General features: G+C 40.9%; 1 protein-coding gene across 2 annotated transcripts in view; it reads left to right on the plus strand.

The window, feature by feature from the left end:
* Nucleotides 1–2691: 2691 nt before the first annotated feature.
* TM7SF2 (transmembrane 7 superfamily member 2) overlaps nucleotides 2692–26497 on the plus strand; it is a 435806-nt gene continuing 412000 nt past the window's right edge. Inside the window, exon 1 of one of the 2 annotated variants that reach the window (XM_044075830.1) lies at nucleotides 2692–2799. The gene's annotated coding sequence lies outside the window, so the exon portion shown is untranslated. The remainder of the gene's footprint in view (nucleotides 2800–26497) is intronic. The other variant, XM_044075831.1, reaches the window with a different exon arrangement.

Genomic DNA, 26497 nt, shown 5'->3' on the forward strand with positions numbered 1-26497 from the left:
TTCCTTTATAATATGGAACTAAAGTAGTAAACTTTCAATCCATTATAAAGGAATTTTCCAAAATAGATGTTTCTAAGTGGTTAAACTTAAAAGTTTATGCTAGCTTTTAACATACATACACCAAGGTCACCACCACTGACCTTTAGACATGTATTACTTTTGAACAACAGTTTCCATAATATGTGCAGAATTTTCTCGACAAAACCACAGTTGTATGTTATCTTAAGAAGGTTGGAATTGATTCTAATAGAAATACATATTAAACTCCTGAGATATTTCACTTATATCTGTTTCAACAGCTTTACTTTCATCATGTCATGAACCACATGCTCTTTAGTTTTGTACCGTATTCTAATAACTTCTAAGTGCGGCATTACCCATGGTATTTTTTGGATATTTTTTTTATATATTTATATATATATATATATATATATATATATATATTTTTTTTTTTTTTTATGAATGAGTTTAGTAATCCACTGATGTAAACAAAAGTAAGACAGCTGCTCCAATGTATCAATGTAAAGGTCAAGCCAATTACTATTAAAATTACCAGACAGTGCTCATAAAGACCAGGCATTTGTCTAAACTTACTGAAATAAATTGGTCCTCCAAGAAAGACATGCTGAGTAGACAAAACAAATGAATGTTGACCCACATATCCTAATTTAGCATTTAACATTCTGTGATACGAAAAAGTTCAGGAAAAGTACATTTCACCTCAGTAAGTCATCATCACAAAAAATATTAGGGCGATATTTTACTTTACTGGCTCACCAGATGCGCAGTAGCAAGCACCGCCCAAACACCGCCCGCAGTGTTTGATGTCATGGTCAAGCATTGAATATTCAAGCGTACTGTCTGCAACAGTAAAATATTTATTATGTATTGTAATTACGCGCAAAACTCCAGTGAAGTAAAATATCGCTGAATATGCACTGATGATAAAAAAACTGCACACTGAAGAATTGTTACTTTTCTTCAACTTCAGACCAACCATTTAAGCATCTTGGACCCTGGGACATAGACAAACAAATGTGTAACAAATGTGCAAAAATGGGAAAAGGGGTTTTGGCTGGTGAGATGTATGAATCACAAAAACTACAAGCAGTATATCAGGAGCTTCAACGCCCAGGACAACTGCTGATGCAAACATTTTTTTGTGATGATGATTTACTGAGGTGAAATGTAGTTTTCCTGAACTTTTTCATGTCACAAAATCTTAAATTAGGATATGTGGGCCAACATTCATTTGTGTTGACTATTCAGCATGTGTTTCTTGGAGGATAAATGTGTTTTAGTAAGTTTAGACAACTGCCAGGTCTTTATGAGCACTGTCTGGTAATTTTAGTAGTAATTGGCTTGACCTTTACATTGATACACTGGAGCAGCTGTCTTACTTATGTTTACATCAGTGGATTACTAAACTCATTAATAAATATATATAAATATAAAATATAATAAATATACATATAAAAAATATGCAAAAAATACCAAGCAAATAAATGCCGCACTTAGAAGTTATTAGAATACTGTACAGAACTAAAGAGCATGTGGTTCATAACATGACATGATGAATGATGAAAGTAAAGCTGTTGAAACAGATATAAGTGAAATATTTCAGGAGTTTAATATGTATTTCTGTTAGAATCAATTCCAACCTTCTTAAGATAACATACAATGACTGTGGTTCTGTCGAGAAAATTCTGCACAAATTATGAAAGCTGTTGTTCAAAAAGTAATACATGTCTAAAGGTCAGTGGTGGTGACCTTGATGTATGCATGTTAAAGGTTCGCATAACGTTTTAAGTTTAACCACTTAGAAACATCTATTTTGGAAACTCCCTTTATAATAGATTGAAAGTTCTTTAGTTTCCATATTATAAAGGAAGGAAGATGAGTAATTATCCTACAGTTTCTCTTCTGTCTCCATTATCAAGAATCTGAGAAAAGGTTGCTTGGCTGGCTCATATGAATGGATGTCAATCATACCTCATTTCATATGCAGGTTCGCTCGTCAATCATCCGCGCCGCGCCCACTCTTGCGCGAAACTCCGGGCGAGCCAGTCAAATAAAATATCGCCGCACTTTGCCCAGTCTTCGTAAAAGTTTTGTTGTTGTCATAAACCAGTGAGCCAAAATGTTGTTTCACATTTAATGGTCCAGAAAATGCAGTTTGTTGCACAACATGTTGTTCTACTACCTTTTCAAGTGTATTAATAGCAATATTTAAAAATCGTCCAATTCTGGAATTTGCATTAATTTACATACTCGCGTATAACTAGCTTAATTCATTGCGAGGGAAAGCAAGAATCCTACTACTTAGTAGATGCCAGAAAATGAAGCTCTGGCTCTTTTTATTTCTTATTAATGTACTTATTTATTTCACACAACCAATGAGATTATAACCAGCGTACAAAAATAGGTAATGACTTTCCTACAAACAATAACAATCCCTCGACGCAGTAAAGCAGAACTCTACGAAGACTATTGTGATATCCGGAAATCATGCAAAGATTCCCTATAGCACACGTACGACCCTAAAAAGCTCCGCCTTCTTCAACTTCCTATTGGATTATTTTATATTTACTTTTATATGATTGGCAAGTCATTCCACTAATTTTTAGATTGGCTACGCCAATACGATAACAGGTGGTCATACAGTGGCGTGGACAGCGGACGTCACGAATCTCTGCCTTTTTTAGCCATTAGAAATTTAAAGGCATATGTGATTTAACTTCACTGTAGGAGTTCCAGAAAAGAGCGGTGTTTGCCAATATTCCGTGAAGTCTGTGACAGGTATCAACTAAACTGATAATTTTCTTATAGTATAAAAACAGGTATTTTGAATAGAAAGAGCTGGCCTTTGTCTGTTATTAGTTTGCAACAGAAAAATGCATATTCTGTGTACCTGCTGGCTACTGCATGTAATTGAGATTATGGTTTATTGTATTCCTTGGAATGGACTTTGGATGTAAAAGTTAAGGAATTTCAGTCGTATTGATTGAGATGCTCAGCTCTTCAACTTAAATATATATGAATGCATATCTCTCATGTTCTTGATTTTTACTCAAATTTATTTTATTCAGAAAATGTATAATAATTCACATACTCTTATTCTGCCAATGTCTCAAGTTAATGGCATCAGTGTTTTAAAATTGTTCCTGATTATTCCTGGATTTGTCCCTGATTGGTTGAGAGCTATATATTAATGAATTTGCACTGAAGTATGCAATTTCTTGATACAGTTCGTAGAACAGGGTGAATAAACAGAATGTGTTTGGAATAACACTAAATGTATTGGATCAGTCCACTGAACAACAGTACACAGTAGGAGTTCAGGCAGTGAAATAGCAAGTGCTACAGCAAACGTATACAACTGCACATTTTTTCCTTTCAAGTGGTGTGCTATAAAACATATAGGGTGGAACAGGAACACAATAAAGTATGCTAATTAGGGCAAAGTGAAAAGCAGACTATTGAAGGAACCAAAGTACTTGTATATGAGTGTGTATACAAAATAAAATCCCAGGCTTATTGAAATCCCATTCCCATCTGAGTTTTGACTGGTACTCAAGCACATGGTTTTAATGGTAGCCAGAGACTGGAAATGTATTGAATTTTTTGTTAAACCAGATTTTGCAAGTATTGCCTTCTAGAAAATTGTGTGATGCACAGGTTAAGTATGCTGTTCAGTATTGTTATATTATCCAAATTAACTCCTACATGTGTATTAAAAGTAGGACTGTTCTTAGAATTTTGCCACTGCTTACCGACCCACCCAGCCAAATTGTTATCCTCTGCTTGTCAGTTTGCTAGTTTACCACATCTTTCTGCTTTGATTTCCCCATTAGTTTCAGTGTCATAGGCATTCTGAGCTCCAGAAACACCACTACCATTTAACTTAATTTTTCAGCATCAGTGATATTCCTGAACCAGAGATGGGACATTAAAGAATGGCAAGACATTTGTGCTCGGCAATTTAGCATTTTGGAACTCTGCTAATTTGCTTTAGAAATCCTTCCTTCATAAGTTTTCTGTAACTGTTCCTAGGATGCATATGAGACAAGCAGACCTGTAATTGCCTGTATCTCCAATCCTTGCATAAGGGAGCTACTGCAATCAACCTTTAGTCTTCCAGCAACTCTCCTTTAATGAGAAGCAGTATGGTTCACCAAACACCTCCATCCAGCTGTTGAAGCACTAGGATGTATGTTTTCCATAGTGTATGTTTAATTTTCTTAAAATCACCCGTCCCCATTTTCATCTGTTCCTAGCTATACCTGCCCTTTCTTTGGATCTAAATGAGACTATGAACACGACTTAGACTGTGTATTGATCAGTGAACATGTTAGAAAGGCGTGGAATAGATTTCTAAATTATAAAGCAAAGGCAAATTGTTGGTTGGGTAATACATTATATGGCTGTAGTAAGTAAATACCTATATTTTTGGGGGTTGGGACAAAAAAGCAAAAGTGGGTTACCACTACATCTGCTCATTTTCAGTGTCTAAATAACTGATATTATAAAAGATCTTTGAGAAGTGTGCCTTTTTCTTGATGACATAGAATAGATGCACAAAAATATGTAGAAAAATACGTAGAGGCAAAGCAGTATTGTAGGTATGTCTAAATTCAACCCAGCATTGTGCATCAGGAATGCAAAAATCCTATGAAAGTAATGGCACATTTGGAGGGAACAACCCCAGTATTGATGGAAAGGAATTTGGGTAGTTCTATCAGTTGACAAAATAAAGCAGGCTGTGTGTGAGTGCATCAGGAAAGGCTGGTGGAATGGTACTATGTATAAGAGGAGGCAACACCAGAAGAATCCTGTGTTTTCTATCCCTCCATGCCTAACAGCTGGTAAGACCTAGCTGGGGTGTTAATTTGCAGTTTTGGAGACCTTGCCTTCGGGAAGATATCAGTGGAGATGCAGTTTAGAGAAGGGAAGTTAAGCTGCTGAACGCTCTGCGCCAGAAGCCAAGATATTATCAGTGGAGGTGCAGTATGGAGCAGGGAAGCTAAACTGGTGGACATTCTGCACCAGAAGCCACGTAAACAGAGGGAGTGTAAGAACTTCACATTATTGAAGAAAGTAGATTGTGAGGGCTTGACAGCAAAATTTAAGATACCTAATTGGAATCCGTAGATGGACGCCATCTTAAAAGTATGTAAGAAAACAAGGGAACACAATTTAACATTACAAAGTTCGCTAAGAAAAGATGTAAATAGTATTCTTTTATTTATTTATTTTATTATCTTTTGCTTACTGGGATGGTCCGACTGGGCACTTGGCCCATTTTCAGTGGAAGTCTGGGGAGAAAAACTCCATTAGAGTTTCAAAAAAATTACAATAATTATTAAGAATTTACAGGGAACAAAAGAATCATGGGGTGAGTCAATAAAGCCTACATGATAATTTTGACAGTGTGCGCATTTTGGTGTCATGCGCACATGGCCACTAAACATTTTAGATTCATTGAACTGAGTAGTGGTGCACACTCGTGAGCAAACACGGAAACTTTTGTGGCATACAAATTACAGCATAAGTAGCTGAATTTTATGCTAATGAAGCAAATCAACATGGTGGAGAGATTCAAGAACCTCTAAAGCAACCATGTAGACTCCATGTTCTTGTTGACTGTGTATTACAAAACTTTCCAAATACAGCCACGGAAAGGAGTTGACATGGAAACGAGCAAGTAAAAGCTCTTACATTTGTACAGAACTGACCTTAACATGTAACATCGCACATTACCTAATTACACATTGTGGATGCTAGAAAATCAGAGTAATAAATATAAAGATACCTTTTTAAGTGCCATGACATAAATGCAGCTTTGCTCCCCCACGACGAAATGAAGAATATACTCATAGTAATACAGGCTGCTAAAATGTTTAAATGTTCTGAAACAGACGTTATACTTTAATGCAAGTATATGCATTATATAGCTGATGGATTACAGTCCCATTTTATTAAAATATGTATTCCTCTGTGCACATATATAGGTAAAGTAATACCCTCCCTTGTGTTTGCAACATTGGGCTCACATGCATTTTCCCTGCCTACACAGTTACTAATTGTGTAGATTTGTGGCTGTCAGCACGGTGAAGATACAGAATTGTTGAATCTCAAAAAAGAGTAACTGTGTAGGGATGCTCACTTGGTGTAGGGATTTCCACACTGTTCATGTTGAATGCATGTCAACAGTGAATGCTGACATTAGGGGGTGTGTCAGGTTATACTTGCTGAGGTGAACATGCATGTAGGGCTGTGAAGGGTGAAAGTGCATGTAAGCTGTGCACAATTCCCAACTTCTGTATCATCCTCATTATTTGGTTGTTAAAATATGTGGTCTCTAACCAGTTTAATTGTTTTTTTTTCTTTGCAGTTCTTTGCACAATATGGTGCTTAGTGCAACCACGAAAAACAGAGGAATGAATGGCAGGTTTCTCAAGCTTGTTATGTAACTATTGCTGTGGCAGCACACGTATGTGTTAGGGCCGGAATATATATGGTTCTGGGTTCGACTACAGGGTGTGCAACCTTTCCTTCACTTTTTATGGTCCATGTTTGTAAGATAGCACAAGAACAGAGGAAACAAATAATCAATTTTGCCTATGCGCACCTTATCTATGCGAAGGTGCGCAGAGTTGCACGGAGGTGCACGTACACTAATGAGCAAGCAACAGGTGTGTTTAATAGATGCTGATTATAGCATAGCAGATGAATTGCATGGCAATCAACCAATCCAACATGGTGGAGCTATTCAACGATGTATAACGCATCCATGTAGCCTCCATTCTGGTGTTTGCTCAATCCTTCAATACCATTGGAGTAGAGATAAGAAAATTCTAACTGACAATGCTAGGGGCTGCTGTAGCTATTCTACATCTGTACATGCGAGAGGTTGAAGCCAGTGCTGCTGGTGCTGTTGACAATAGGCCTAGGCCGAGAAGGAGAAGAGTGTTCAGGCCCAAGTTAACTTTCCAGGTGCTACATGAGCTGTAGATTGTAGACTGCTACAGGGTGGACAGGGACACATTACATGAACTCTGTGACCTCTGCCACCCTCAACTCAGAACCAGAGCCAACCGAGGGAATCCATCCCAGTGGAAACTAAAGTATGTGTAGCCCTTAGAATATAAGCTACTGGTACTTTTCAAGGACCAGCTGGGGACATTATTGGTGTGTCACAGGCATCAGCCACCAGGATCCTCCATTAATTTCTGGATGCTGTGCTCATACATGCCATTAAGCACATATTTTTCTTCCCGTAGTTCTAAAGAGAGGGCCAGCAATATGGAACTTTTTTATCATGTAGCGCACTACCCTGAAGTACTAGGTGCCATAATTGCACTCTTGTACACATTAAGGCACCACCTGGTAAGCAGGGTAGAATCTACATTTACTGCAAAGGATACCACTCCATCATCTGTCAAGTCATGTGTAATGCCCAGAGAATTGTCTTGAATGTGTGTGCTGGCAACCCTGACAGTTATCATGGCTCCTATATCTGGCACACATCACAGCTGTACCAGATGTCTGCTAGGGGAGACATCCCATAGGGCCATTTACTGGGGGATGCTGGCTATGCCCTGGAACCATGGCTGATGACACCCATCAGAAGTGCACACACACCCATGGAAGAATGCCATAATGAAGCACGCACTCAAACTAGAAACATCATAGAGCATGTGTTTGGGCTTCTGAAGTCACAGTTCTGGTGCATAGATATATCCAGTGGAGCCCTGCAGTATAATCCACTCACATGTACACATATATTCACAGTATGTGCTATGCTTCACAGTCTGATTCTGCAGAAACAGCTGCAGCAGGATCAGCAAAGGGAAGGGGCACAAATCCCCCTGCCAATGCCTAGGTCACCACAGCCACAGTCAGAGGAGTATTCAGAGGAATAACCTCCAGCTGCTGTCCCTGTAGGCAGACATAGGCGTGCTCAGTATGTCCTTGCTTTGGCTAAGAGACAACGCATGGCACATTCACTGACCACCTAGGGACCTAATACCTTTCTCCTATTCACATACATATAGTAAAATTGCTGCCATGCAACTCTTCCAACCTTTACCTCCCCATGTATTGACTGTGTACTGCTTGCATCAGACAGAGTCAGCCCTGAACTAAAAGTGTGTCAACTGCTGCATTTGCAAGGTAAGTCCTGAACCTAGAGTGCATTCTTTAATAATATTATGGCATATCCTTGTATTTCCTAACTTGGTTCAGTAAAGAAATAATGGTGAATTTGTACAGAACGTACCTTAATATGTGATACCAGACACTTATTTTACTTCTATTTGTCCATTAGTAATTAGTAGGCCTCTGGCATGAAAGATTCACATAGTCGTACTTGTTAAGAATACTGATGTTCCATGCATGGATTCAGTTTAGCACCATATCATTAAAGACAGAAGATAGAAAGTGATGATACACATTGCAGTATTAGACTTCAAACTTGCTTGTGTCATAACAGCAACTGAGCTTTGTCTCCCCCCCCCCCCCCAAAAAAGAGGAGTATATTCTTGTTCCTGTGTTCCTGCCATAACAAAAACTCAGCTATGCTACCCCAAAAGAACAATAAATGCATGTTTGTGCCTTCCAACCTGGACTTCATTTGTTGGCAACTGTGTATCATATTATTTCCAGTGAATATCCTCTGACATGTTAAGGCCAACAATATGGAATGGCTTACACACTGCATTAGATAACTGATGAATAACCAAGAAACAAAGAAAGGTGAGACAGAGCTGTATATTTGTGAGCATAGTTATGACAGGTTGTGTGTGCACTAATTGATCTATGTTCAAATATAGTAAAGATAATTAAATGTACAAACAGCTGATTGTTTGATAGCATTGTACATTCTAATGGAGCTCATGTGAAGAATGACTTCATTTTGTTGATGTTTGTGTGGCAAAGAAGACTAACACATTCCTCCTGTTTTCTGAAGCTGTATTGGTATGAGGGTTCAAATCCTGACATATGTAGAAATTTGTGATGTGTACTATCAGTTTTTACTGTGCTTGTACAGACCTTGCATATGTGTCAATTTTTTATTCCCTTTTCCTCTTTGTCTTCCTTTAATTCAACTTTTGCACAATGCGCCACATCTCGTAAAGAAGCTTGGCTAAGCTTATGCAGTTTGCGCAAAGCACAACATTGCGGAAACAGGAAAAAAACATTCCCTAGAAAGCACAGAAAAATAAAAAACAGATCCATTCAATTAATGCTCTTAGCCAACGTGAAAAGCCGGCCTGGAGTGTGGATGAGACTGGGGTATAGTAGCATATATATGTCACAAAATAGTAACTGTGAAACATTAGCAGTGTGGCTCACATTTGTTTTCCTTTGTGAAAACAGGCCTGTCTTATGTACGTGTACACTTTATTAAACATTGCGCAAATCCAATGCTCATTACGCCAGGGAACTGTATATATGATATTTTATTATTGGTGTTTTTTGGCCATTTCCTTTGTATGACATGAAACTTCATGTGGAAACATTGCCAACTAAGGGCACAATGTAACTATATATCATATATTTACAATATATCCATTTGCCCCCCCCCCCCAACTACCCCAAACAAGCACTACAACCCTGGGGTCATTTTCCACACATATATCAATCACAATACAGAGTGTTATATATAATGTTGTGTGCTCACTCATGGACAGGGCTAATTGGTGGTGCTCACAGCCTTTGCTGTGCAAAACTCAAACAACCAAGTATGCTCAATAAGGGTACTTGTGTTGTTACACAGCTATGTTTAGAAAGCGTCTACTGCTGTTACGCTACCAGCCCCAGATGACACTATGAAGCTGTGTGCCTCTGCAGGCCTCCCAACCTCTTGTCTCCAACATGGCCTGTCCATGTCATCTGTACGTTCACCTGCAGTTCTGTCAAAATCAGACTTGTGCTATGGCATATACATTAAGTATTGTGTTCTGTAGTCTGTGTCCTATCTAGTTAGGGGTTCTGTTCTCACTGCAGTCGTGTGTGTGTGTGTGTGTGTCTACACAGAAGAACAGAAGTGTGTATCACACAGTAACTTCTCCAATGCCATGGCTTGTCATCCATTTCATACAGGCCTCCCGACCTCTTGTCTCCCATATGGTCTGCCAATGTCAACTACTATAACTTCGCCTGCAGTCCTACCAAAATCCAGCTTGTGCCGTGACATGTGCATTATGTACTGTGTTATGTAGTGTGTGTACTTGGGTAGGGGTTCTATTCTCACTGCAGTCCAATGGGGAGGGGGTTGGTGTGTGTGTGTGTGTGTGTGTGTATTTGTGTGTGTGTGAGCTGTTGCTGGACTTTACAATGAACTTTTTACAGCAGCCTGTGGGACACTTGTCTTGTCCTCATCAGACACTGCTGATGACATCATCTGTAAAGTGTTGTCTGACACACTTCAAGTCATACTTAAGCCGTGGTGCTTGCATTAAGTACTGTGTTCTGTAGTCTATGTACTTAGGTAGGGGTTTAATTCTCACTGCTGTCAAATGGATGCATGTGTGTGTGAGATCTGTTGTTGGACAATGCAGGGAGCCTTTTATAGCAGCCTGTGGGACACTGTTATCTTGTTATCTTGTTCTGGACACGCACATGTTATTACTAGGTTATACTAGGTTATACAGTAAGCAAAAGAAGCTGCTGTCTACAAATAGAAAAGTGAAAACCCAGAACTGGAAGACCACCCTCCTCAGCCTAAACAAGCAAATAAGACAACTTATGCAATCGGTCATACCAGCCCTTATTTTCTCTCTCCCTCCCCCACAGCACAGTGAGGTACGCCTGGCCCACGGGATCCACCTGCTTCCACTCCACCAGCTATGGCACAAAGGCACAGCACATCTGAGCAGCAACGTGGTAGTACTCCTTCTGCTGCCCCTGCACTACCTGGCCCCTCAGGTACTACCCCCCCTCTGAGGACAGGCCTATGGTTCCCTCCAGGAGCAGTGGCAGAGGGGGTGATTTTATCACCCGAGAACTGTTGGGGATGGTGCATAGGATTGTGTGCCACACTGTGGGCTCACCAAATGGAGACTCTGCTTCCCATCATTGTGCTGAATAACACAAGGTGACACAGACGTCAGGTACTGCAGCCATCAGCGCAGTGAGGTGACACTGATGACAGTCCAGTGGGTGAGAACTTGATTCTCACTGTCACCCAGCTTGACATCCATGGGTTTGTGAGGTCTACCCACTTACCCCAACCATGGTGTTCACTCATCTCTTTTGTTTTTCACCATCCCTGTCTTGTCTTGTATGTCCTGTCAGCATTTGCTTCCTCATCTTGCCAACTTACCTGCCCCAGACATACCTGCGTCCCTTCCCCAACATTTCCTGTCTTTCTCTCTCTCCAAAAAAGGGCAACTGTTCCAAAAAAATAAATCGGCCTATACATAGCTCTCTATGTCGCAAATGTGTCTACTTGACACGCTTGATTCGGTCCAGTTGGCTATACAATATGGTTACATTGTTGTCACTTCTCTGTCTGGAGGTGACAGTCCAAATTCAGCTACTCTTCTGTACATATAATCAGTTTTTCAGGGCACATTCTCAGTATACATCATATATTCACAGTACGTACATTTGTTGTCCACCCCCCCCCCAAGCAATACAACCCTGCGGGCATAGTATGTTTTGCCCACATATATTGACTGCACTACAAAGTGTAATATGTAATGTGTGCTCCCTCATGGACATGGCCAGTCAGTGGTGCTGACAACCTTGCTGTACTAAACTCAAACATCCAGCTATGCTAAAAAAGAGTACTTGTGTTTTTACACAGCTAGGCTTCTACACACCTAAGACACACAATACAGTTAGGCTACTGACCTCATATGAAACTATGAATCAGTGTGCCCATGCAGGCCTCACAACCTGTTGTCCCCCACATGGCCTGCTGATGTTATCTACCATAAGTTCACCTGTAACCATGTAAAAGTCAGACTTGTGCTGTGGCACTTGAGTAAAGTACTGAGTTCTGTAGTCTGTATACTTGGGTAGAGGTTCTGTTCTCACTGCAGTCAACTAGATGTCTGTTTGTCTCTACTTAGCAAGGTAGATGTGCTGTCTTACAGTTACTTCTCCCATGGCATGGCTTGCTAGTCTTTTCATACTTGCAGAGGCCTACACATCCATTTCATGCAGCCCTTCCAAACTCTTGTCTCCTACACGGCTTGCTGATGTCATCCACTTTTAGCAGACATGTAAAAGTCAGACTTGTGCCGTGACACTTGTGCTCTGTAGTCTATGTACTAAAGTAGGGGTTGTTTTGTGACTGCAGTCAGGTGTTTGTGTACATGTGTGTGTGAGAGAGACAAATGTTGACATTGCTGAGCTCCTTTAACACCAGCATGAGGGACACTTTTGTCACCATATGCTCAACAGGCAATGCTGATGTACCACCATATGCTGAACAGACGATGCTGATGTAATCGGCTTTTATCAGATTATTGTATGTACAACCATCCCACCAGGACAGGATCAGACACTGGCCTCGACCCCAAGCAGATGTCACCTGAGGTTCATACAAGGTTACTAGGTAGAGGACTGATAACAGGTGTACTTTGGGTATGTCTTGTAGGGACAGGGGGGTGAAGCTTGCCCCAGAATGTCTGTAGCAGGTTGGTGATGTCCTCAGAGTCAGTATGAGTAGTAACAACCACTACTAGTTTGGCACAAAGCAGGCCCTTCACTTTTAGATTTTTGACGTAGCTAAAGAATGCTTCTTGATTATCTTTAGGTAGGGATGCTACTTTAGGTTTGTGTGTGGATGTAGAGGATTTTCCTTGTTTGAGTTGTGGAGGGTGTCCTTCGTCTGCTGAGTCAGTTCCCTCTTTTTCTTGGACATTACTTTCTTCCACTTGTTGTATAACTTATGTATGCTTGATGCCCACCAGGGTGGCTTGTTTTCTGTGAGGAACTTGTTTTGATCCATTCATGTTCAGCTGACTCTATACATTTGTATAGGTATTTATACAGGCTATTTATGTACATCTCTGTATAGCAGTCATTATTGACAGTGGTAGCAAGGGGTTTGCAACTATTTATGGCATTGGTTGGGAGCTTGTAATTTGCTTTGGATAACTGTTTCATCCTTTCTGCTCTTGAAAGGGTGTTGGGTGTGATTGTGAATGAGATTGAATTGTGATCTGACCTGACCAGGGGGGCCAATACACATGGGTTAGTGCAAAGACCACTCTGTTGGTTAGTATTCAGTCTAGGACATTCTAGCCCCTTGTGGGGGTGCAGACTATCTGGTACCCAGCCTGTGTATTAACAAAGGCCAGGAAACTTAGGGTGTGTGTGTTTGTGCACATATATGATTAGGGTGTGTGTGTTTGTGCACATATATGACTCCAAATCAATGGACGGATAGTTGAAATCACACACGACCAAGGTGTTTGGCTGTATAGTGAGTGACTCAAGAAGGTCCAAGTAGGCAGAGTGGTTCTTGTGGTTCATGGTGGGGACCTGTAGCTAACAATGGTATGGAAGGGGGTTTTATGTACATTTAGTTGGACTTGGAGTATTGCTGCAATTCATACTCTTTGATCAGTCTTGCAGTGTATTTGTCTTTAATGAAGATGTATACATCTCTGTCTTTGGTTCTTTCATGCTCGATTTGATGTGTGAATGTGTAGAAGGCATTGTACCCTTGCAGTGCCAGGGTGCTATCTGTGGCCTTGAACTATGTCTGTGCGACTGCACAGACATGGGAATCTTCCAAAGTAAGGATTTCTTCCAGTGAGTGCAGTTTCTGATTTACATTCCTTGCATTAAGCAGCATAACCTTCAGTATGTCTATGGTGGATTATTTTATGTTGGGACTTTAGTTGTTTTGACATTGCCTAAAAATGCCACTATAGAGGAGGCAAGTACCTTCATATAGTACAGTGGGGTACATCTCCATTTATTCACTGCAACATTGACTCTGACAGAGTCATAATGGTACTTGTTGAGAGACTTGAATGTGGGAGTGATCTGACTTACCGTGGCACCTGACAGGCAGCTGTGACCTTCTCCTTGCCCAGCCTGTCAAGGGGGGACATCTGTGGGTCTCACAATGGAGCTGCTTATGAGCATGACATTTGGTTTTGAGGTGTTTTGTCTGAGGGGCTTATTGTCTAAGACACTGGTGTGTGTATTATTATTATTATGTGTAGAGGATTCTGTTGGGTCTGCACTGTGTGCAGTAGCTTTGCGTTTGGGAGGTCTCCAATCTTTAGTTAGGTTTCTAGCAAGTACCTCTGTATATGTGGGTTTATGTGTTGTGAGCTTATGTGCAAGAGGTGAATTGCATGGGCTGACAACATGTTTGATATCTGGTTTGTTGTTATGTGAGAGAATTGATTCCTAATTCATAGTATAGATACAGCTGACACATACTGTATTAGTTTGTTTTACCAGTAACTGGTTGTCAGTATGCATGAGGCAATTGCTCTGTTGCCTCAGGATGTCCATGTACATCAGGCTGCCTGGAGAAATGGTGAGAAACTGTCTGCCCATTATGGAGGGTATGTACTGTAGTAACTAGTGGGCTAGATGGACTAGGTTTTTGTGTAAGACTAATAAAATGTGTCTAATCTGTGGAGGGCTAAGGTTATAAAATATGTCAATGTTTCACAGTGCACAACTGAGTTGCTCACAAAGCAAGCTCTGAACAGCTATGGTAAACTGAGTGCAGACCATCAAAACACAACGCAGGAATACAAGTGAAGTTAAAATATTTTAAAAAGTAAACAAAGGGGAAGGCCAACAGTGAGCCTTATTCCAGCAGTCCCCAACTCAGATGTGTTCTTGGCTGCACAGTTCTGCCACATAGGTGCAGGAGGGCCTTCTTAATGTAAGTGGGCTGTTTTAGTACTCCATTTATACCAAACAGTCTAGATTCAGCAAGCCTATGTTGAGCCTGTGCTACAAAATGCAGAAGTATTAGAAGGCCGAAGTTAAAATATTTTAAAAAGTAAACAAAGGGGAAGGCCAACAGTGAGCCTTATTCCAGCAGTCCCCAACTCAGATGTGTTCTTGGCTGCACAGTTCTGCCACATAGGTGCAGGAGGGCCTTCTTAATGTAAGTGGGCTGTTTTAGTACTCCATTTATACCAAACAGTCTAGATTCAGCAAGCCTATGTTGAGCCTGTGCTACAAAAGGCAGAAGTATTAGAAGGCCAAAGTGCAAAAAAATTGCAATCACAACAGAAGAACAAATAGTTTACATAAAGCAGCAATTCAGTAGACTATTCCAACAAGAGTGTAGACAATAAACTTTCCTAGTGTGAAATAATTGGTACCCAAGTACTTAAACCAGAGCTAAGACACTTTCAGAATAACAGACACAGTAAGCCTTCACCCAGCAATTCCCAGCTTAGAAGGGTGTAGGCTATACTCCCCTGCCACAAGAGTCCACACCACAAACCTTCGTAATGTAATGTAAAATAACTGGTTTGGAGGCCAAGTGCTTAAACCATAACAAAAGAGACTTAGAACAACAGCCACGGTAAGCATTCAACCAGCAATTCACAACTCAGAAGGGCAGCGGCTATCATTTCCTCCCACCAAAGTGTAGACTACAGATTTTCTTAATGTAAGACAACTGGCCTGAATCCCAAGTGCTTAAACCAAAAGTAACGGGCTTAGAGTAACAGTTACAATGTAATGTGATAGACAGATGACAGTGGCATGTCTTTTAATTTACCCACATACATCATGTCATTTTTTTATTTTTTTATTTTTTATTTTATTTTTATTTTACATTTGTTGACCGGGAGGATCCGACTGGATGCATGTCCATTTTCAGCGGAGGCCCGGGGAGAAAAGCTCCAAACACATGTGACAAAAAACATTTAAATAACATTGTAAGCAATTTACATACAAAATTAGAGCATGATAAGATATTCCATCTAATTTATCTAAAATGAATGAGGATTAGGATAGTAAGGAGATGTAGGAGATTCAGGTGTTAAGGCTGTTAGTCAAGCCTAGAGTAGACTATCCCGGGTTTAGGCAATGGCAACTTCGCATTGAACCCAGATGTGTTTTTAGCTTAGTTTTGAATTGACTTAAAGTAGAGATGGATATAATATCATGGGGAAGTTTGTTCCAAATTTTACCTGCAGCGTTGGTGAGAAGGTAGGCCCTGTGTTATCTTGATGAGAAAACCCTGTGGTCTCTCCAGCTGCTGCATATGTCTGGTGAAGTTCCTGCAAAAGAGATCGTTATACTGTACTGCTATTCTGATGAGTTTGACTACAGTGCTGTCATACAATCCTGACATCTGAATGTGATGGAGTGTCTTATGATGTGCAGCATATGTATGTACTGGAAAACATTAAAGAGGTTATAAAGTAATGATACACATTGTAGTTCCTGACTTCACAACCCTTACAAGAGACTACACTAGAAATTACTGTCATGATGATACTATCCACTGTATCATTTGGCAAGGCAAATATAACGGACAGGTACAATTATCAGTTCAACAACACAAATGCAGGTATACTAGTCAGTAATAGCTATGCACCCTGGGCATCAGACAAAAAAATCCAAAAGGGATATAGCACAGTTATCACTTTCACAGGGGGGGGGGGCAGGAGGCTTCGGCTGACACACAAAGTCTGTGAATGTGTCTGAGGGAGAAAGGGAAGCAGGCAGGCTTTGTGTGTGTCTGCAGGGATCCTCCATGTGAAAGTGCTGTATCAGAGTCTGCATGGATACAGCCAAGCTTAGTACTAGCTCCACGTCTTGGTATGTCGGACAGGCATGAGCTGTGCATGGTAGAGGTGGCAGTTCATCATTGTCAGCCCTGACCACAAGAACTGGCTCTGCCAGGAGTTGCACTGGCACCTCGACGCCTAAGGTCAGATGGAGTGCTGCTACCTGAACATGACCGCTGTGATCTGGACGTGCTCCTTTCATGGAAACGCCCGGGACCATGATCCCGTGGCCTGCCACATCTGGGTGTGAACAGTACACTCACCAATTGACCAGCAAAGTACTGCCACTGTGGGAGCGTGATCGGGAATGACCACTGACTGTCGGCAGTTGTTGTGGCTGACTTACACCCACAAGGATGCCGTTCCTCTCCCAGCAGATGTTCCATCACAGGCAGTGCTTGTTCCATGACAGACACCCCTCATTCCAATGTGTCATTCATCCGAGCCCAAGAATTGGCGACATGGTGGAGGCAGTCACGCATGACAGATTATGCCACATCCACAACCCTGAGCATTTGTCTGGAGTGCCTTTCTGATTGTGTCTTCATGACTGCCCTAAACATACGATATGTGACACGGGAAGAGACACCTGCAGCAGGTGGAGGAGGGACAGCAGGCCCCTTCTGTACACCCCTATCAACCCTCCTCCTTGGCACTTCACCAACACTTTGGCTATGGCCAGAATCAGCAGGCACTGAAGCCATAGTAGCCACACATCCCTGCTCATTGTCCTTGCCCTCCACCTGTCCATCTGTGGGCTGAGTGGACTAGGTAGACGTAGGCCTACTGGCTATGTCTGGGGGAAAAAGAAGGGAGTGGCTGGATGTCAGCCTCTGTCTCAGATTCAACCTATGCACCTCCCCGACTGTCCCTCAGTTTCACCACCAATCATCATCAGTGTCTGATGAGACACTGACATCTGGTGGCACAGGGCCCACACTCCCACTGTCATGTTCACCTGTGATAAAAAGGGAGAAACACAGGCATACTTTATTACCTGCACGACTGTTGTGCAATATATGCTAAACAACTAACACTGCTACCACTATTACAGACAGTACAGCAATACACACAACAGGCCTAAAATAACACATTATATTTCTAGAAATTGATATGTAGTACTGAAATAACTTGATTTGGCTTACCATCTGTAGGAGGCCTACATTGCTGGGTTCCTTACAATCCTGAAATAACTTAAGCAAGAGTTAAGGCCAACATCATCACAGTAAGATAAGGGGTACTACATGTACTCCTCTCAGTCAGCATGACATCTTACTTCAACGAGAACGTGGTTGACAACTCTAAACTGAGCTGATCAATGTACTAATATTCAATCCACCACCCCCCACAGAAAACACATGTGACACAGAAGTAACTTTTATTTCAGTTGTTTTACTATACAACAGTATTGAACTCATCATATAACAAAGCCTAGCTGGAAGCTCTTCCTGGGACTGAGAAGGAGGGGCACCCACATCAGTCACATTTTTGGGCCACTCTGCTATGAATTGTCCTGTTGTAGAAGATTCGCCAGGAATTCCTCATTGGGGGTGAGAGGTGGTTCTGCAGCAGGTTCACCCCCAGTTACCCTCTAGTCTCAGGCAACAGCATCTGCATGCCATGGTGCAGATATGATCATGTCGGTGGCCCTGTGGTGCACCTGCTCATAAGTATGGCCGTGACCACCCATGGCATTTATGTTTGCAACAATCTGCTGCCATAGTCTCAGCCTCTGTGGCATATTGAGATGACACCTTCCAAGAATAAAAGCACCATGTTGATGGAGCACAGCCATTATGATAGTTTTTTCTGCCTCATTAAATGGGGGTCTGCACCATAATGACATTTTCAGTTCTAAAAACAACAGAGTGATAATACACATAACTATCACATAACTACAAAGTAACTGTTACCTGGTAAAACAGTTAAGGTAGGCAGTCAGTAGTACCCACTGGGAAAAACATTACACATACGACAAATGGGAAGTACTAACAACAGGCAGTATGCAAAACAAGGAGATTAGCCGGGACAACATATCATTGTATGTGCTATAGCAGTAACTCAGCTGTGCTCACCCCCGAAAAGAACAGTCCATTCTAGTTTGTGACATAACAGTAACTTCTCTTTGCTCCCCAACCCACTAAAAGACAGGCACATGAAGCATTTAGCTAATGAAACACATTTGAAATGCTAAACATGCATTCTAAGGACCTATCCCTGAAACATTTGTACATATGTATCACACAACTTACTATTTTCTTGTATTGTCAGTCATTTGTACCTCTGAAATGGCTTGACAAACATGGCCATGCCATCAGTACACGTCTAACTAATGCATAGAGATAACAGTGTAAAAGGCTTTGCTTCACATTATTCATTAATATGTTCCAGAATATGCATTATGTAGGTAAGTAAATGACCAAATACTTGCTGAAGTTCAGTACTGTTCTGTAAAGATAGCTTGGGGAAATATTTGCTTTGCTGAACTTGTAACAAGTATCCTCATCATCAGTTTGGCTAGCTACACATTTGGCTTTTTATAATGGAGTAGATTAATAGTGGACTTGCATCTGTCTAGGTTGTGTTTCAGAGATGTTAATTACAGCATAAGCAGGTGAATTGCATGCTAATCAAACAGCATTTAGACACCATGCTGTTTTTTTCCTGTGGATTTCAAAAGTAGTGGAGTACAGACACAGAAAGTCTACACAGACAAAATGTTGGGAGCTGCTGCTGCTTTACTCAGTTTGTATGTGCTGCAGGCAATGCTGCTGCTGCCAATAGGCCTAGACCGAGACAGAGAAGAGTTTTCAGGCCACATTTAACTTATTACAACATCCCTGACATGGACATTGTAGAGTGCTACAGGGTAGACAGGGACACAATACAGGAACCCTGCGACCTCTGTCGGTCTCAACTCAGAGTCACAGCCTTTGGCTCCCCACGTATTGGCTGTGTACTGCTTGCTTCACACTCGGCCCGGGACTAAAGATGAGTCAATTGTTGCATTTACAGGCTAAGTCCTGAACATGTACTGTATTGTATAATAATACTATGACATGTCCTTGTATTTCATTGCTTGATACAGTAAGCAGCTACAAGGTGGGAGATTTGTACAGAAATTAATGTCACATGTGACAGCAGATAGTTATGACTTGTATGTGTCCATTACCAAGTAGTAGGCCTCAGGCCTCAGAGAATCACACATTGATACCTGCACAACGTAATGATGATCACTGCATGCCCTCAGTTTAGCACCATATGTTTGAAATGGGAATTCATAACAGAGAGACGTTCAACAGTAATGAGATACATAGCAGTATTCAGCTTCACCACCCACACAAGATCAAACCGGCAGGATGCAAAACAAGGAAAGTAACAAGAGCAACATTGCCTTGTTTGTGCTATAACAGTAGCTCAGCCTGGGTCCATCCCCCTTGAAAGAACATTATGCCCTTGCACCTTTGCTCCCCACCTCCAAAACAGCAGTCTGTGCTTGTCTGGGCATCCAACCTTCACTTAATTTGATGGCAACTGCATATCATAGTGTTCCCAGTGAATATCCTCACACATTTTAAGGTAAATAATATAGACTGGCTTATATACTGCATGTCTCTGAGTACTGGTCAGATATATGATGAATGACAAAGAAACAGAGAAAGGTAGGACACAGCTGTATATTTGCAAGGAATAATCATAGCAGGTTGTGTGATCACTAAGTTCACTACATCCAAATATATTACATAGAATACATTTATAAATAACAGGTCATGCCTTGATATTGGTGTACATTCGGTTGCACTTCCTTGTGTGAGGAATTATGTCTTGTATTTATAAAGCTGTTTGTAGGGCAAAGATTGGTAAGTCCCCCCCCCCTCCTGTTTTGCGACGGTGCATTGCAATGAGAGTTGGGATCCAGACCTGTGTATCATATCTTATGTGTATTAACAGTTTCTACAGTGTATGTCATAGATTGATTTCTGCATTTCATTTTTTATACTATCTTGTTTTTGGAGCCCACTGTTTGTGCAATGTACCGCTTAGCACAAACGGCTTTGTCTTTGCGCATTTTGTTTGCACATAGAGCGGCAGTGCACAAACCGGATGAATGGGCCACTCAGATACCCGACAGGACCCAGTCGATTAATACTATTGGCCAGCATGCAAACACATTTCCTGGCAGTCTGCAGTGTTGTGCAATGTGTTTGCATAATGGTAAGAACTGTGCAACACTTTCAAATGTTGCAAATCCAGAAAGTGAACACTCTGCAAGCGCAACACCTGCAGTTGGTGGGAAAACATCTTTCGGCATTGGTCTTGCCTGTCATGCCCATCACAGATCATTCCTAGAGAGCTTTTGAGATTCTGTGCTCAAAGATGGGGTGCCCAGGAGTCTAAAACATTTGTTGGACTCCTAGTGAATGAGCATGGGCCAAGACTGTTGCAGAGAGACTCTCGTGGCTTGGATTAAAAGGCAGAGGCATTGAATAGTCTGGCCCGGGCTCTGACCAGTGCTTCCGGTCTACCCTGCACTGGTGAACAATGCAGGAATCATTACAGAGACCTCAGGATAAGTAAGAGGGATACCCTCAATCGTTGGATCAAGGAATGTAAGACTGGGGTATCCCACAGATGTGCAAGTATCACTTACAGACACTACTTGTCAGAGTTAAAAGCTTGATATAGTCAGGATTGGTATGCTTAATGGTGTTCTGTTTTTTTTCCACAGCAGTCACAGACTGGGAGCTGAATGGGCAAACCCATGCGACTAGATTGGCACTAGTGCAAGACGCATGTAGTATGTATGCATCCCAACAGTGGGGTTATTTTAGCATTAAAAGTTACAGCACATTTATTGGTTAATTATACAGTTGTATGAAATTGAGCATTCATTTCTTAACTGTAATAGGGAAGTATACATGCATTACTCTACAGGGCAAAATGACAGTTCATTATTGCAAAATAGTCATAGGTTATGCCTTCAAAATCCACACTTTGCAAATATACAGTACTGTTAAGTTTTTTTTTCATCGATATTGCAATTTAACATCAGAGCTGTAAAGCAGTGTCACCACTGGCTTGCTGTAAACTGTAATCGGTATATTTGGACCATGCATATGTGCATATGTGCAGTGCATGCACACATCAAAGATTACTTACTGCAATCTGCAGTATATTGTGCATCTGTTAGGAGCTGGGTAGTCTTAAAAGTAAACAAAGGTATTTGTTAGGAGTTGATACTGTTAAAAACAAAGGGAATAGAATAGTCAAATACTTGTATCAGTGCTTTGTGTGTCACATATGAAGTTAGTAATGTTCTCCTTTTTTTTCCCCTCTCACCCCAACACTTTTCTCTCCTTTTTTGAAGGTTTTTTTTAGTTATTTATTTATTTTTTCCATTGCACAGTGGGGTAGGACTGTCCCGCGGGATCCACCTGCGCCCACTCCACTGACTACAGCACTGCTGCCCAGCACATCTGGTGCAGAACCTGGTAGCACCCCCACTGCCACCCCTGCACTACCTGGCCTCTTGGGAGGGAGACACAGGCCTATCCTCCAGGGCAGAACTACTTGAGGGGCTGGGTAGTGCAGGGGTGGCAGAGCGGGGTGCTAACAGGTTCTGCACCAGACATGATGGGCAGCGGTGCTGTAGCCAGTGGAGTGCGAGCAGGTGGATCCCGTGGGACAGTCCTACCCCACTGTGCTCTGGGAGGGGGGAGAAAAAGGAGAGAGAAATGGGCTGGGGTGATAGAAGGGGGAACATTAGTAACATTAATGACTTCTTACATGACATACAAAGCATTGAAACAGTTATTTGACTCTCTATTCTGTTAACTTTACTTTACTTTTAACACTACACACTCCTAACAAGTTTCTTCCTTACTTTTAAGACTACCCAGTTTATAACAGCGGCACACTGTAGTACAGATTGTAGCCACCAGTCCTTGACGTGTGCATATATTGCACATATGCATGTTCTAATTATACAGATTACAGTTTACCGAAGATCATTTGTGCTTCTGGTATAAGGTATGAAGCTAAATTCCAGTAATGATGAAAACCTAACAGTATTATATATTTGGGAAGTGTGATTTTTGAACCCACAACTGATGACAATGCTAAAATACTATACTGTTCTTTTGTTCTACAGACTATTGCATGCATACTTTTCTTTTACAGTTTAGAGATGCATGCTTACTATTATTAGAGAATATGGCACCATTGCTTTGTGCTACAGACTAAGGCATGCATAGTTTTTTTTTACAGTTGGGATACACATGCTCAGTTTGATACAACTGTATTAAATACCAACTAAGTGGTCCTTAACTTTTAATGCTACGAAATTGCTATAAGTCGAGCGGAGGTCATCATAATAATGTCTGCATTGCTCACCTGTACGGGGGAATACCTTTCATACTGGCTAAGGCCCTGGCAGCACTGTTCCAGGCTTCAGATTTATATTCTGACCTTGAATAGTCCCACTGCAGCAACCTGGGCCCATGCTCCTTAACTAGGAGTCCAACAAAAATCTTGGACTCTGGATACTCCATCCCTACGCCCAAAAGCGTACACCCTCTCCAGCAACTCCAGACATGCCTGTTGTAGTTAAAGTTCAATGTCTAATGAGCATTTCCTGCCAGTTGCATCTATATGCTGCTGTTTCCCTGCCTGTTGCATGTCTCGTGCTTGCTGAGAGTGTGCACAGTTTGGTTTTGCAACATTTGAAAACATTGCACATCACTTACCATTGCATAAAAATGGTAGGGAAGGGTGCGCACTTGTGGACAGTGTTTGCACAATAGCGATGCACAAAAGTGGCAAACAATTCAATTCCTAGATTATTAGGTGTACGGGCACTTGTGTAAATGGGCTAGTCAAATGTACCATATATACTGTTCTCCTACACTTGGTTATTACAACAAGAAGGTTGAGAAAACAGTTGTGCATGTTGCACTTAATTGCTGTAATCTGCAATCTCACAAGAGTAAAACAAAATTTACATAATCTGTACTAGAACCCCGAACCATCTGCACCTGCTGCCACGGGATTAGATGATATCTCCCATCTTAGTAGTTATTGTAAAGTTCCTGCTGTTAGTCATACTGCAACACCACTTAGTGTGTTTGTGCAATGCACAGTAGTATTAATTGAATGCATCTGGTTCATATGTTTGGCTGTCTGGGTCCTGTCTATAACCTTGGCTGGTCCATTCATCCAGTTTGGTCGGTGAGCACAGCTACCTGTTTATGCCAAGCGGCGCATCTCGCAAACACTGGCAAAAAAAAAATGAAATTAAAACACAAAAGGCAGACTGCCCACAGTTTTGCAGAACATCCAGATATTTGCATCATATTTTTGACCTGTTCCTTGTAAAATGTGTAGTTTATTGTGAAATCACTGAAGATTGTAGTCAATATATAATGGCATACATTTCTGTTCCATACTTCATATCCCTCTTAAAATGCATGCTTGCCCCCATTAGGTTAGTGTTTGGCCTCATTACTGGCACTAAGGTTGTGTGGAAGGATGTACATTGAGTATACAGGTTTTGCGACCAGCACCACCAGGGTGAGCAGTGAAACCTTGCTTACAGGTACCACACATCATTAATATTCATGGTGCGAGGCTGTGTGATGCCGCACAGTAACCAGTATTGTGTACTTGCATACAGTTCGTGCAGGCTCTGCACGGAACCTACACGGAGTTTGTTGAATCCCGGGTCAGTTTCTTAACAGTAGAAATGGGTTTAGAATCAACCAATGGGTTATACAATCAAAACAGAGGTTAATAAATTTGATTTCTGTAGGAGTGTTATACAATAATAAACAAGTTGTATTGACGTACAACAAAATACATATTTCATTTATAAAGAAGATATAAAAAGCAGGATACAGTTATTAATATAGATAAGATTGTTTACATTTACAGGATAAGGCAGGAGAGCTGGAAAGTTAGGGGTTGGTGATAGTCTAGAGATCTGAGAGTGAGTGAGAGTTAATCAGGATATGAACAAGAACAAAGCCAGCAGGAGACTAGGTGCTGTTTTAGATTGTGCTCAAAGTTAAATACACAGCTGTCCTGTTTTAGGGGGATAGTCTAGAGAGTTCCACTCTCTGGTGATGAAAAAGAAACTGGGGGGCAGACAAAACACAAAAAAGGGTTACTTTCAAAAAGGTAGGTGATTGGAACAGCCTTCATGAAGAGGAAGCAGAGGGGGTAAAAACTTGTGAAAGTTAAGAATGTTTGCATTTAAACAGGTACTCCTTACAAGGAAGGGAAAATAAATCATAAGTGACATACTGGTTGAATAAGAGCTGCAGCTTTGCCATTATGTAGGAAATGGGTAGACTCAATGGGCCAAGAGTTTTTGTTTGCCATTGTATCCTCTGTAAGAAGTTCTGTCCAATGTGATTCTACACTCTTGCATACCTTACTATTGATGTTCACTGTTAGCAATACTTTATACTGCTGTAAAATTTAGCCTGCTGCTGATCTTAATTTGGCACAGCCACAAGACTAACATAAGAAAAAATAGATAATCTTTTGGATTTAGATTTTGAAAACTCATGACTGGCTTTCAACACCTTCAGCATCATAACAAATGAGAAATCCATATGCTGCTGTCAGCCATGCTTATTGGTTAATTGCTCTTAACAGAACAAAATGCCAGATATAACTTTTGGTGTTTTATTTGTAGTGGGCAACACTTGGAAACTAGAGTATATTGTATGGTATGTTATCTGACTGATTATGCAACATCTGTCTTTTTTTCTTTTTTTTTTTTTCAGGGATGGTACCACACTATGGTATGAGTTCTTTTGCCTAACACTGTACCCGTTGACTATGTTATCTCTGTTTGTCATCTTTTATGTACTGGGGGTACTAAATTAGCAGAAATTCCTTTCCTCATTGAGGTCACTTCTCTTTTCTAGTCTTGATGTCATTGTTTAAATATCGTTTTCTTTTTTTCCCTTCCTTTCACATTTTGTGAATTGTTTTCACATCTTTTATTTGAATCATAATGTTAACTTTTTGATTCACTTCACCACTTATCTTATAAAAAAGTCCATGTTATTTCATGTACCACACATCAAATCCCCTCATATTCCATGTATGTTAGGGTTGCCACCTTTTCATGTGTCCAAAGTGGGGGACAGGGGGTGTGTCCAAATTTCTAACATCACATTGAGAATTATTAAGGCTTAATCTAATTCCTATGGGAGATATAACTGAATTAAGCCTGGGGCTGGGGTTTTAGATGCTCTGTTGCGCATTTTAGTGTTTTTTTCTAACCTTTTTGATCCAGTGATGGTCTAAACAAATATTATGAGTAGGAAAAGACAGTGTGTTCATGTCTTAGTATTTTAAGATTCAAATAGTTTCCAATAAACTGGGAAGACAAGTACTTGAGATAATACATGTCTCAATAACTGGGAATGATAAAGTGCAAAGAAAGAGTAAGCTACAATTGTCACCTCAAACAGAACAAGTTAGTACAGAGTTGTGTCATCTACAGTTTGTAACATAATCCACAGAAGAGCTGATACCCAGCCCAGAAAGTCAGCACATTTTTGCCAAATGTAAGTCGGCCCTAAAGATATGAACCTTTATTAAACAGCAGCCAGTAAAGCATGTATATCAGAAATGTACAGAGTACCCACAAGGGACATACAAGCATGTTATTTTACCATCTGATCATAAGCAATTTGTGTTCTTGAGATGGATGTCAAGGTTCACCTATTGAGCTTTGA

The sequence above is a fragment of the Protopterus annectens genome, chromosome 6.part1 (assembly GCF_019279795.1).
Source record: "Protopterus annectens isolate FY-2018-M chromosome 6.part1, PAN1.0, whole genome shotgun sequence".
Classification (NCBI taxonomy): Eukaryota; Metazoa; Chordata; order Ceratodontiformes; family Protopteridae; genus Protopterus; species Protopterus annectens.